Source organism: Castanea sativa, chromosome 11, assembly GCF_040712315.1.
Source record: "Castanea sativa cultivar Marrone di Chiusa Pesio chromosome 11, ASM4071231v1".
In the NCBI taxonomy this organism is placed as follows: domain Eukaryota; kingdom Viridiplantae; phylum Streptophyta; class Magnoliopsida; order Fagales; family Fagaceae; genus Castanea; species Castanea sativa.
This window is the reverse complement of record NC_134023.1, coordinates 47,014,408-47,025,300: the sequence shown is the minus strand read 5'-3', so window position 1 is coordinate 47,025,300 and position 10,893 is coordinate 47,014,408. Positions and strand designations below refer to the sequence as shown.

The window sequence follows — 10,893 nt, the reverse complement described above, 5'->3', positions numbered from 1 at the left end:
CGAATATAAATTTGTCTCACGTGCCTCATCTAATTTAAATTTTAGAATTTTGTGCCAAATGAGTTAATTTAGTATAAAAACTAAATTTCAATTAAAATTTAATTTTGCATCAGATGTCCCATCTAATTTAAATTTTTGTGCTAAATCAGTTAATTTAATGTAAAAAATGAGCAGTTCAATATAATAAGCCATAAAAAAAAAAATCATACAACTAAAAAAAATTCAAATTTATAACACACACACACACACACACATATATATATTAATAGGTAAAGTTTAGAGAAAATTGAATTAAAATTTGAACTTATAATCCAATTTTGCATCATGTATCAAAATTTATATGGGGATTACACTATAATTATCTATTTAAGCTATTGCCATGTGTCTATTTGAGTTTTTTAATCTTTGTGTCAAGTGACTTACTGAGAGCAAACTATAAAATAATTATCAAAAAAAATCACCTCATGTTTCTCAAAAATAAATAAAATAAAAATCACCATATAACAAAAATCACCGCACGTTCTATCTTATTAAAAATTAGAAGAAATTAAATATAAGTAGTATTAAATTTAGGTAAGAATTTTAATATGTGACTAATTATGTTTACATTAAATTTTTTTTGACTAATTTTCTATATTTTATGATAAAAACTGTTTTTAATTTTAAATGAACTTATATGTATGCATGAATGCGTGTGTTACATACTTTAAAAATAAATAAATAATTTGACTAATTATTTACATTTTTGTAATAATTTTTTTTAAATACATCCATGCATTTGCATGGAGTTACATGCTAATATTCACAAACTCGTTAAAACGCCTACTGCAAGTTTCTTGATCAAAGATCCTTATACAATATATTTGGTAGAGAGGGTCCAACCACAAAAGTCCCCTCTCCGTAGTGTCCTAACTCTTATTTATATCATTTGTTCCTTTCATCGTGGCCTTACACCTCACAATCTACTATGTTTTTCCCCCTGACACCTGTCTGTCGGTAATGGAGCAGAGTTCTAACTTTGCGTTCAGCACTGTTCAGGTCATATCTACATTAATGCAACGGATTGAGTTGGTACCTTCTAATTAATGCGACCAGAATGGTTGTTGCCGGGCATTTAATGCAACCCTCTAAATTAGCCTGCCACCTTTGGATATTTGTAACCCTTATGTCAGCAGCGCCCATGCCACTTCATCTTCGGGTATCTCCAGGTAACTTCCCTTACTCCTTTACTTCATCTTGCTTAATGCATGTCGGCCTTCCTTTCCTCGGGTCTTCGGGTTCTTGGGTCCTCGGAACCTCACAATATGTGAAGCTGAGAGAAACTAAGATTAGAATTCTAAATTAGAGTTCCAATTTTGTGTCATGTGACCTAAATTATTTATTCTTAAAAAGTTTTATTTATTAACTTTAGAATCAAATGTGAGACCACATCATAAATATTCATCCAAGTAAGTTATTAAGTACAAAAATTAAAGAGTCTAGAAGAAATGAATTGTAAAAAAAAGTGTTTTACAATTATAAAAAAAATGTATAATTTACATTTTATACTTAATAATATCCTTAAAAAATTATTTAAAGAGTTAATCAAATATAAAAATGACTATTAGTAGTATTTAAATTATATATATATATATATTTATATATATATATATATATATATTCTATTCAAAAGTTAGTGAATCCTTTTTTTTTTTAAATTTTTAAGTTAAACAAAATTAATGCAAACATGTTGCTGTCAAAGACTGAAAGTGAGAAACCACACATATAGAAGATTAAAATAATCTCAAACACAAAGAATTAGCTTTAACTTTTTTTATTATTTATTATTATTTTAAATCAGTATTACAATAAATAATATTTTTATAACAATTTTACAAAAAAGCCTAAGCGGTAAATTATTACTAATTTCTATTTAGAGTTTATAAGTTATATCACTTTTTTTATTTATCATTAACAGCCTGACACTTAATATTTATTATCAAATTATTGTGGAAAATATTCTTTATTTTATTAAAGCAAAATGCTAATGCTATAAGCTATTTTATAATTTTTTTTACAAATTGCTGGTATGATAAGTGGTTATTATTAAATAAAAATATCATATTATAGCAGACCCAAATAAGAACCCGTAAGAATTTATCACAATCTCACATCAACAGTTTGTAAAGATGTAAAATTATTTGTGCATTTAACATTACTCTTTATTAAATTGTGAAACTCACAAAAAGTTAAACATCAAAAGCTCCCACAACCTATTGCCATGCTTCATCCCCTCAATAGTACACCACAATAATAATTGTAAGTGAGTAATTGAGTGTGTATATATATATGTATATATTATATATACACACATACTGTATTTATATGATAAATATTTTCATATTTTTTACGCAAACTTTTAAAAAACAAACGGTTAATGCCCATACTACACGCATAATATTTATTTTTCTATCTCCGTATTTTTATGCTGAATTTTTTAAACACACTTTTACTGAAAGATACCAAATTATACCCGTTTGTATGTTTACCATAATATATGCATACCGTATTTTACTAACTATAGACTTAACCCTCATGTTGATGAAATTTTATTTATTTATTATTTATAATTCTACTTTGTGTTGAAACATTTTGTGTTGTATTTTTTAAGTCTTCATCATAGCTCCCCTCTTTCCCTCTTATAATTTATGTTGATTTTAGTTTGGATTAATATTTAGTTATTTTGAAAGTGGAGATTTGAGTTTATATTCAAATAAAATATACATGGTTATATATTTAAATGTACCTATAAATTGTGTGAGTAATAAATTATTATATTGTCTATCTTCAATGCCTTTAGTTTAATTTTAATTTTAGTTAAGATAATATTATAATTTTGTGGTTAGTTTCGATTATCATGATAATCTCTTTAAGAGATGAAGAAATTTGTATAATATATTTGAAACTTAGAAAGTTTAGTTCTACAAAAAACAAATTAGTAAAACATAACACACTATAATAGTACTTAAAAGAATATGGACCATCTTTAAAAAAAATCAATCAAACGCACCCAAATATTAAATAATAGAATGTTATATTTGTAGAAATAGAGCAATGAAAAATACTTATAGAAATTGTTTCATTTTTAGAGAGAACAAATTAGACATTATACCATTATCACAAAATAATTATATATGCCCACGCATCGTATGGGTTTGTAATGGTTCTATGAATAGTCTACAAAAAATCTCAAGACAATAGATAAATTCTCATGCCATAACATCAAAACATATTTTATCTCCAAAAAAAGGCATGTAATACCCAAAATAGTAAAGAAAAAAAGTTTACCTTCAATTAGTTTGAAGGAAAATTCTTTCAACTCACTACATGGTGATTAATAAAATCATCCACGTATAATGTTAGTCACAGGACACAATTTGGATACAAACTTCATTGAACCAACAATAGTAAGATGTCATGTGTCACTCTCATGTAGAGAGGAAACTAGGATTTAGAGTCTCAAAGCACTTGCATTAGTGCTTGTTGTATAATAGAAAATTTATCACATTTTAGCCAACCAAGTCCAAAATTCACTCACATTAGACTATACAAAATTGTGTAAAAATATATTATTGCTACAATATTCGTGTAAATTTATACTAGCACTATTCATATTATATTTAGCTTTTCAGTCTTTCTTTACATATGCCAAGGATGAAGGAAGAAAGTAGATGATAGTTGTTATTTGTGAAGAAAGAGAAACTACTAAAAAAATCAAGAAAAATTAATATTTAAAAAAAATGTAGTGTAAAGTAGATAATTTGATTACAGGTATTTCGAAAAGTGAATATGAAAAAAAAAATAAAAAAGTAGGTTTATTTGTTAAAATAGATAGAAATTTTTTCATGAACTAATGTGAATACGAGACCAAAGTATGAAAAAAAAAATCATAAAAACCAATTTTTTAATACAATGCAAGACACTAGTTTATTAAAAGATGCAAATCAATGGTGCAATCAGTAAAGTGTCACAAATTTCATTCTTAATATGAAAAAAATATAAAGAATTACGTGAAATAATTTTATTTGTCGTAGGCTACTTTTATAAGTCGGATGGGTTGATTTTGTAAGGTTGATAGCTTTTAGGACTGAAAAATAAAAGTGATTAGGCCCATCAAGCTCTCTTTCTTATTGATTTATTTAATAGTAATTATAATTTTTTTAAAAAAAGAATGATAATCACTCGGTGCATTAAATTTAATAAGAAATTGATAAATTTTTCTTACACGGCATGACTCTACATGCAATAAAAATAAAGTGAGAAAGCAATAAAGATAAAGTAAGAAAGCAACAAATAATTAGATCAATTTTTCTTCCACGGTAGTGACCATTTAATTCAACATGTTGAAGGTTGGGATGACAACTTGTATTTTTCATTGATGTTCAAGTGAGAAAGAAACAAAAACAGGGATAACTTTATATGCAAAAGTCATTTTTAAATTTATATGGAAATAATAGAATAAAACCTTAACTTCGTGGAAGCTATTTATTGACTCATGACTTGAGTCATGAGTCATGGCTTCAATTGGATATAAAGATAAATGGAACATTTTGCATAGCACCCACACCAAATTTGTCCATTATTGTTGGGAGCCTCTTACCATTGAATATCAGGTAAGTTCTTTTACCCTTTACTAACTTTTCAAATAATAAAGAGAAATTTATGTTCACAATATTTTCATAATATTTTTACAATAAATTATAATAGGTAAGTTATCATTAATTATTATTGGTGGGGGGAAAAAAAAAAAAATTTTAGTAGAAGTTTAAATTAAAACCAATAACAACAAACTACCAAAGATTTGTAGAGAAAATATGTTGTACCTAGCATTTCTCTTTAATAAATTTTATAAAAGTCATCTATTGTGTTTGGCAAGAACGTGAGAAGAAGTGACCGGCAATCTTTAAGTAGATCCTTCTTCCAAAGGATTGCTCCTCTTCACTCTAAACTTTTAAGAAGATACTTTTTTAAATAAGTAAGAACTAAAAATTTAAAAGTAATGAAAATTAGCTAAGAAATAGATTGATACTCATTAAGTAATATATTTGCTGGCCTTGGGAGCAATCGTGTTTAATGACAAAGCTGACAAGAGGAAATTATACGAGATTACTTCTGTCAAACCATGAAATCATAAGAGAGTTGACCAAAGTCCAAAGATTTTAGACCAAAGCAGAGCATTAGAGAAATGAAGAAGACAGTAAACTGGTGACCAGAGTCCCAGCCAACAAAGATGAAACTTCATCTGATGAGTGATCAAATGTTATATTCTAAGCACTTATGAAGATGATCTGATAGCTGGCCTGTCAATCAATTAAGAGAGGGCCGATCAAGAGAGTTTGAGAGAGAGTGAGAACAGATTAATGTGTCAAATATTGAGCCTTGAGACTTGAGAGTCAACATGTCTCTGGCAGTCTGGCTCTGGCATTTTTGCATTCTGTTAAGTGAATATATTGCTGTGCTGCCTCTGGCTCTAATGGGAATATCATTGGGACGACAGGCTGATAGCCGATAGGTATTAAATTCTCAGCTTTGACATTAAAAACTTCCGAAACATATACTTATGAAACTTGGCCAGAAAACCCTTTAAGTGACCAGATAAAGACAATTGCGTCCCTCAATCAGCTTACTAAGCAATTATGGCTATAGCTTTCAGTGCCATATTATTGAAGCATAATGGCCGGTCTTTGCTGGTTGCTTTAGAGCTCGTGTGGACAAGTTGTCATCCTTTGCTGATGTGCTTTTCTATTCAAGTGATTTTTCTTTCCCAAATTAATGCGTTGTCATTTTGTCGACTCACTTTGATTGTTATCATTTGATTTAGTTTCTAGCTCATAATTGAAATTTTATTGGGCCACTTTTGTGCTTGTTCCTCAGCTGAACTGTCTGGTATTTTCAACTGAATTACTTGTTGCATCTTACGGTTAAGTAAGGGAGGGATAGTTTCATCTTAATTGTCCCTGTGTCTGTTATGATTCTTTACTGCAGTTCCGTTTGTAACCAGGTGCTTCGTTATCTGTTTGGGACTCAAGTACCCTGTTTTCAGGGCCCTTGATGAGAATTACCAAAAAAAAATTTTAGATCAACTTACATCTTGGTGATGCTAAAAATGTTAATCTCAATGGATGAAATAATTGTCTGGTGGATCTTTTATTCATTAAAATTCTAGTTTTTGAAGAAACAATTAAACCATACAACCAGGACCTTGTGTCAAGTGTAATGAGTGAATATCTTTTTGTCAATAAATGCCCTTTTCCTCAATCCTATCTAAAAAGTCAAGAGAGATAAGGTTTTCTTTTGTGTGTGTGTGAGAGAGTATAAATACAGATGAATGCATGTATATATACATCCAGGGTTTGTGTCTGTGTGTGCATAGTTCCATATTCTCCTTTTAACTCAACAAAGTTGTCATGTCAGACATAATAGGGATGTATGGTAAGTAAGGACTAAGCGGGCATTTAAAAAAGGCAGTGTTTGCAAATACAAAATAAGAATTGTTTTATTTTATTTTTTATATCTGTATTTAGCTGTGGCTTGAAAGGCAGTTCTAGGTGCTTAGTTTCCTGGAAATTAGAGCTTAAGGTCTCTTAGAGGATGGCGATCCTGGTTATGTTTCTGTAATTGCCATTGCATTGCTAAGTACTTATAGGAATGACCTTAATGATACTGCCTTAAAAAGCTTCATGGCTGCTTTGCAAGAATGCCCGCATGTTTCTCATAATTTTGAAAATATTTTTTTGTTAATTAATTATTTTATTATTTTTATTTCTCAAGAACAAGGCCATCTGTCATCACCCGGTTGAACCAGGTGGAGCTGCAATAACTACAGCTACTGCATCTGCACCAGTTGAAGGTGGAGCTGCTATAATGCCACCACCTTCAGCATCAGTTTCTGGGCAGGCACAATTACCTGTAGCGGCACAAGTGCCTGGTGCTCCATTTATCTGGCCACCTCCCCGAACGGCATGGTGTGAACTTTGTAGGGTTGACTGCAACACTCTGAAAATCCTAGAGCAGCATAAGAATGGTAAGCGACATAAAAGAATTTGCAGGTACATGAGGAGTTGCAGAAAGTCAACAAAGTCATAACCGGACTGCAGAATGTGCAAATGCCCAATTCTGAATTGAAACCAGAAACTGTTCAGCAGGAAAAAGTTGAGGAATTTGAAAACCAAACCCCTTCAGAAAATCTAAACTCTGAAACTGTTTCTGATGACAATATAAAGGAAACTGAGCAGCAGAAAGAGGCAGTAGGGAATTCTGAAGTTTTAGCTGTTGAACCTGAGGGTAAGCCTCAGAATCACTTTGCAGCTCGAGGTCGTGGATTGAAGCGAAAGATGAGAGGGGGCCGAGGGGGTAAGTATATGAGAACTTATGGAGGATCAAGAAGGCCAGTTGAGCCCCCCAAACCAAAACAGTTGGTTACTTTAATATGCGAGTTGTGCAATGTCAAGTGTGACTCACAAATTGTTTTTAATAGTCATTTGACTGGTAAAAAGCACCAGTGGAAATCTAAAGCGGTTTCATGGCCACCGTGCCCTTGTCCAGGAGAAGCAGTGCCCTTCAAGCACTTTATATTATTCTAACTTCTAATTTCATTGCTCCATCAGAGCTTAGAAGCTGAGTGTACCAACCTAACATCAATTCTCCATCAACTTCCTTGGGCTCAAGTTCAGGACCAGGTGTTAATGACCCCCAAATCCTTTTGGCCCAGCTGTTGATGTCTTATGTTCTCTCTCAAGACCCAAGCACCAGGAATGATTCCTGCAGCTCATTTTGGCACATTGGCTTCAGCTGCCAATACCAGCAGCAGCAGCATCACAATCAATTCTTGAAACTGAGAATCTTTAACAAGGCTCAGAGAGTCAAGGATTTGGAAGAACCATGTACCTGAAGCTGGGACCCAAAAAGCAGGTATGACTGAAGTGGTTTCAGCTGCAACATGTCATAACATGAGTCTGAAGCTCAACATAACTGAAGTGATTCCGATATAAAAACCAAATATGGAAATGTATAAGATTCTATCTGTAAAGGAGGCAAGTCTACCCTCAGATATTTCAGATTGACTAGAGCTACCACCATTTAGATAATCCAACAGTGTTGGCTGAGCAATTGTGTATCTGCAACAGTGACCAATGAAAGTTGCAATTCCAGGTAGTGTAAGCTGCCCCCATAGGATAAAGTTGTGATGTGGATCAAAATGCATATGTAGGAGCAGAGTCCAAAAATATAGAAACACCACTTATAAATTGCTCATTCTTCTCCACCCAGCAAAATAATGTTAGCTTTCAAGAAATAATAAAGATTCATTTTCATGTTCTAATAAAAATATTTTCTTGATTTTTTCGCACTGTGATTTTTTGTTAAAACTCCTGATTCATATCTCACTATATGTATAACATATTAAAAATCATCTTGGCATGATTACATTAAATTTTCAAAAGTTTCCATTAATGCAATATGTTTCCTTGCAAAAAAAGTAAAAAAAAGCTTACAACAAAATCCTGTAGAAGTTTACTTACATAATATATATTATATATTCCAATATAATCACATTATTTTGAGATGGGTTATTTGTTATAAGTCTAAGAATTCTCAGTCAATTAACTTATGTCAAACTTTTTTGTCTTATGTGCCCTAGCGATGTTAATATGGGACTTAGCATCAATTTTATGCTATTGTTGGCAAGCTTTACATGTAGTCAGAAAGTGTAATTCCTAAACCCACACTATTGCTCATTGGACTCTGCTTTGCAACATTGAGGAAATTATTCCCATCTCAAAAATTTTGAGCATGGTGTTCTATGCTACCATAAATGATTGTGTATTCAGCCGCCCCCACGGGGCGGCTACCAGCTAGGAGGCCTTGCTTTGGCTGCTCAAAAAGAACCCCATAACTAAACTAATACCCTGTTGGCTTCCTATTGTATAATTGTCTCCCAATGTCATGTGTCTTCTTCAGTTGCTATAGAGCTTGTTTGGGCAAATTAGAATCCTTTACCAAGGCTTCTCCACGAAGAGAGGGTAAGATAAAAGGAACATTACCAAGAAGCAGACTATTTACCAAGGCTTTGAAAAGAAAAAATGGAAAATTAGGACAAACTAACTTTATTTATATTAGTAGTGCCAAGAAGCTACACATTTGATGAGGGAGAAGAGATTCAATTCATGAGGGAGAGCTTTGAAAAGAATAAGTGACAACTGGATTTAATAGTACACACATGCCTTATCAGATCTCCAAATTAACATATCTTTGGAATTATGAATAAGATGATGTACATAATCTAGTAATTTAATGAAATTTATTCCTTTTTGGGGCAATAAGAACATGTTGGTAGAGGAGAAACTTTTGGTTCCAAAAGGCAGGCCATTGTGGATGATGTAATTTGGACTAAGAGGGATGATATCAAGAGAGTATCTCACCAGAAGAAATAAAAAGTTCTTAAACTACAATTATTATTAAAAACAGATACAAAATCCACTATCCAGAAACTACAAATTTTCAATTTTACTTAAAAACCATTCACTGTTTGAATGCAAAGTAGCAGTAATCATATTCTTGGTGGAGTGATTAAATCTTAAAAAAAAAAAAAAATGTTGAAATGTCATAGGTATACAATGATTAGACAGTAACAAGTGAAAACCACTCCAAGACATAGGTGCATCTCATTGTTTACCAACTTGTTTAACTGTACAAATACTAACTGCAACTTTATCTGAGGCCCTTCAAAAAAAGAAAAAAGAAAACCTTCCAATTTATCAAAGATTATTTAAAAAGACCTTACAAAACATGACTAATAGAAGGTGGCCTGCACTAGCACAGACCTGTTTGGTTTAAAAGCACAACCAACCAAATTTGTGCTTTGATTGGCAAGGAACACAACAAACAGCCATCTGTTACAAGAATCTAAGCCCAAAGGCAAGCAAATTGCGGCAAACTTATGACTGCCAAAACAAAGATTATCACTAAGAATTAAGAACCTTTTATCCAAAAAAAGAGTCAAGTAAACACAACATAAAGCTCTATAAAGAACAATAGTTCTTGAACCTCCCTCTAGCAACCACACAGGTCTTGACTCTTGACTTACAATTTGATGGAGTGCACAATATCTTCTTCTTATTAGACCTCCAAGAATGTCCTATTTCTCTGCACTAAAGATGGAAAATTTCAGAACCCCAAACTAATCTGCACATAACAGTATTCAAAATCAAACTTCTTCTCCTCCGGTATTTGATACCCATTCCACAAGCATTAAGGGACGTTAAAAATCATGAATAAAAATTTACCACTCTACATCATACCCATGCTTTTATGCCTACATCAATCAGCAACTCTACCCCTACGCTAAAAATATCATACCCAACCACCATTCCCACAAGTAGCTGCCATTTCAACTTTTCCACTCTCTGCCACAAGGTACTGCTAAGCTATGTGGAGAAAGGGCAGTACTGCACAATTTCATTTAGCCTCTCCTGTAGGGGAACATGTATGATACAAAGTTCCAACCGGCCAGCAAGTTATTGGCACTAAACATTGAACATCAAGATTCCCTTAACTTTGGTTATGTATAGAAATTCAAATTCTACATGGAAGAGAGGCATGGCAATCTATATCAGGGTTTATTATATTGACCATGGGAATAAAAAAATCTCCTTTGAATGGTAGTATAAAATGGTAAAGGACCCCTTGTGACTTGTTCTATCACTCTTTCTCTACTATCCGATATGTTTATCCATCAATTATAAACAAAAGAATATACATTCATGTCAGTCATCAACAATAACAATTTTAAAGGACAATATATAATGGAATAAAGATGATATCTACTTTATTCTTGAAATATAAGAATAAAAAATG

The 10,893-nt window shown here is 31.9% G+C and overlaps 1 pseudogene; it reads right to left on the bottom strand.

Annotated features, from left to right (window-relative positions):
- The window catches only part of LOC142616604 (uncharacterized), an 84,664-nt pseudogene that overhangs the window by 26,102 nt on the left and 47,669 nt on the right, over nt 1-10,893 (bottom strand).